Raw genomic sequence first — 3,876 nt, 5'->3', positions numbered from 1 at the left:
GCCACTGAGCTTTAATAATGTATGTAGGTTGTTCGGATATAAAGTTTAGCTCGGACTATGGTCACCTGTTGTTCTGCTGTAATATTTCCCGTAACCAGGGAGGTGTAAAAGCTTTAACCTCCAGCCGATTTCTATTTTCAGTTTGTTACATCTAATATTTTCCGTGGTAAACATGCCCGATTTTGATATGAGAAAAAGCAGACGAAGTGACAGAATATTAATAAGCAGTTTAATCAAAATATTTTGCGGTTGTTTCAAAATTAGGCCTTTTTAATTTAGCTCTTTACTCCAATTTTTTTGATTTTATCAGCTATCAAATTTTATAGTATATTTATGAAAGATGGTAAACATGGTCATAACATTATGAAAATGCCCGTATTTATAGGAAATTTTATGTAGATTCAGAATATGTACACCTTTGAAGACTTAAGTGCCTTGGCTTTGTGAGAAAATTAATTTTTTTGACCCTTGTTTTTCAGCTATGTTTTATGAAGGTTCACTTCCTATATCTATTTATAGTTCTCGTGGTACTACAACGGCCTATATTTTCTTATTCTACGCATTTTAATAAGTAAATAAAAGCAGTGTCTACAAAAATGGTGGCATGACGAAAATATCGCCAATTTTCATGAGCATGGAAAAAAGTTGAAAAACATTTTTGGCTATTTTTTTACTCAGTTTCAAAGGTTTTAGAAATATAATAAAAATAGTGCTAAAACTATTTGTAAGAAATATTATGTAGATTCAGAATATATACACCTTTGAAGGCTTAAGTATCTTGGTTTTGTGAGAAAATTAATTTTTGGACCCTTATTTTTCAACTATTTTTGATGAACGTTCTCTATATCTATTACAGTTCTCGAAGGACTACAATAGCTTATATTTTCTTAGTCTATATCTTTTAGTTACCTAATTTATTAGAGCATGTTAATATTCTGGAAGTGTTTGGGAGGTGTTGTTGGTCTAATACGTTGGTGTCAAACTTACTAAACAAACAAAAGGTGAAACACAATCTGCTTGCTCAGGACGTTCAAGTATACTAATCTACGCCAAGGGCCAATAAGCTCCTATATTTATATTTCACGCGATCAAAAAACAACTCTCAAAAGGTGTTTTCTTAAAAAATGAACAAGAGCCATACATTACAAGGAAGGTGCTCCTCAAAAATCTTTAATGGAATGTTATTTTCGAAAAAACCTAAGTATCTTACCGAGCGTCATGAATTAATGCATCAGCCAGACAAAAAGATTGTCAATATAAATCGTGCGTCTTTTAAAGTGGAGCAAAACTTCGTAACTTTGAGGGAAATCGCATTGAAAACAGAATCTTAATTTTTTAAATATTTATCTAGATGTTTGCGTAGATGCTGAATTCTTTAAGACAAGATTTTTTCATCTCGAGGTATTATATTGCAAAAATTATAAACAAAAAATAAAAGAAGCTTTTCTGAAATCTAATAAAATATAAATAAATGTATTACTCAAACACAAACTGTAACAGTACTTTCCATAAAATCAATAAAATGAAAAAATATACGAAATAATATACATCATGTACTGATTTCTTTCGAAAATCGACAACTATGAAACTATGATCCCTTCTTCGGATACAAACGGTACATTGTGAGACAGGAAATTGTAGAGAGAAACAAGCTCTATAACATAGGATACAACATTTTAATGAACAGTGCTTTCCATAAAATCAATAAAATGAAAAATATACGAAATAATATACATGTACTGATTTTTTTTCGAAAATCGACAAATGAAACTATGATCCCTTCCCGGACACAAACGGTACATACAGGAAATTGTAGAGAGAAACAAGCCCTATACCATAGGATACAACATTTTAATGAACAGTACTTTCCATAAAATCAAGTTCAAATCAAGTTGTATAAACTATTTTGTTTTTGAAGATATTAGAGCTTTTGGACTTAAACCATCTCTTCTAGAGTAACTACCAATGAACAATAATAATATGATCTTTTAATGATAGAGACATCACGAAAACAGTAACAAAACCAAAGGCAAAGGTATGGTTTTAATGTAAAAATCACTAGAGTCGTGCTCCTTTTATTGCAGCTATGATTTTTCAAACACCACAATAAAAAAGCGCATCTATAGACAACAATATGTAGATTTATACAGTATAGTATTAAGTAGTATGGAATTTAGCATTATTTTTTATCACACAACAAAAAAGAATGGCAACATTGTTTGATCAGAGATGGAGGTAAGATATAAATTACCCTAGGGATTGGTGGGTATCATCGTTTCGGGCTTTTTTATTAGATAGCTGCCTTCTCCGTTTTGTTTGCCTTTGTTTTTTCCCCTTTTTAATAATTGACACTACGCTAGGGCCCTTAATTTACAAACAGAATCGTACGGGCTGCGAAAATCAAGCACTGTGTAAGTTTTAATTTGTTATGAGGCTAGGACAATTTTTCTTTTGGCTAAATTCGTGAATTTAGCACAAAAAAAACGGTCTAGCCCCATAACAAATTAAAATTGAGATTCGAGCTTGATTGTTGCAGATGTTTCTAACAAATAAGTTCTGTTTGTTCTTATAAATTGTTATTAGAGAAAGTCAGATTAGGAGACACAATATACTTATTTATTTAATTTTTATAACAAGGTATATTAAAAAGATTATTAGAGTCAATATTGATACATTTTCAAACGCCCTACTAAACAGGGTCATAAAATTATGAAAATATTAGTATTTGTAGGAAATTTTATGTAGATTCAGAAAATGTAAAATTTCTTCAAATGTCTTTGAAAAACCTTTGAAGGTTTAGGTATTTTGGCTTTGTTGGAAATTTAATTTTTTTAACCCTTGTTTTTCAGCTCTTTTTGCGGAAGATTAAAACGTCTTCTACATCCATTACTGTTCTCGTAAGACTATAATGGCCTATATTTTCTTATTCTACACCTTTTAGTTAGTCAATAACAGCAGTTTTAGCAAAATCGGTGACATGGCGAAAATCGCCAATTTTCATGATTCTATGATTTGATATGGAAAAAGTTGAGAAAATGTCCATTTTTTGCTCATTTTCAAATGTCTTTGAAACATAGTAATCAAAGGCATAAAACTATAAAATTTTCATCATTTGTAGGAAATTTTATATAAATTCAGAATATAACCTGTACAGCTTTAATTAAATAGAAAAAGAACTCTAGAAACATTGATCAGAAATGACATTTTGAAAATTTCAGCATTTGTAGAAAGTTTTATAAATATAATCTATAATTATCTTGTAATTATTGTGTAGAGAGGGAAGATAATGTGATAAAGCGCAGGCTATTAATAATTAAATCTATAGAGAGGTTGTCGGTGTTAAGGCCCATTTGACCTCTTATAAGCATAAAGCACTGGTAAACAAAACCGTATTTCGGGCCAAGCTGTTGCACTGCAGCCTGGAAAATTAACACCTGACTGGTAATTTTATTGAGTAGAACTTATGGCCCAGTCCTAATTTCCAATTCAACGTTCGTATCAATAATTAACGATTAGTGAAAATTGGCGCCGCTATTTTCTAAATCTGCTCAGCTCATTTTTAACGTCAAAATTAAAAAAATCAAATAAAACATTTTTTTTATATACTGTTATAGGTAATAACTATTATTTATTTTTAAGTTCGTAATTTGAAATGTTTATACTTGATACTGTGTGAAAAATAATGTAAAATAGACAAACCTTACTTTTAAAACAAAGGTACCCATGATCTTAGCCCATGATATACAACCCAATATAATTTCTGGTTATAGTGTAAGACATACATTAGATATGACAGTAAATAAGCTTGTGTGTAAATGTTTTAAAACTTCCAAAAAACGATTTACGGAAATTTCATAAAAAAAACATTAATAATTT

The 3,876-nt window shown here is 30.1% G+C and overlaps 1 protein-coding gene across 1 annotated transcript in view; it reads right to left on the bottom strand.

Annotated features, from left to right (window-relative positions):
* The window catches only part of LOC115878459 (inverted formin-2), a 153,970-nt gene that overhangs the window by 37,162 nt on the left and 112,932 nt on the right, over positions 1-3,876 (bottom strand). The window lies entirely within an intron of this gene.

The sequence above is a fragment of the Sitophilus oryzae genome, unplaced genomic scaffold, assembly GCF_002938485.1.
Source record: "Sitophilus oryzae breed Bouriz unplaced genomic scaffold, Soryzae_2.0 scaffold_1512_pilon_pilon, whole genome shotgun sequence".
Lineage (NCBI taxonomy): Eukaryota > Metazoa > Arthropoda > Insecta > Coleoptera > Curculionidae > Sitophilus > Sitophilus oryzae.
Note: the sequence above shows the minus strand (reverse complement) of the source record. Positions and strands in the feature narration are given on the sequence as shown.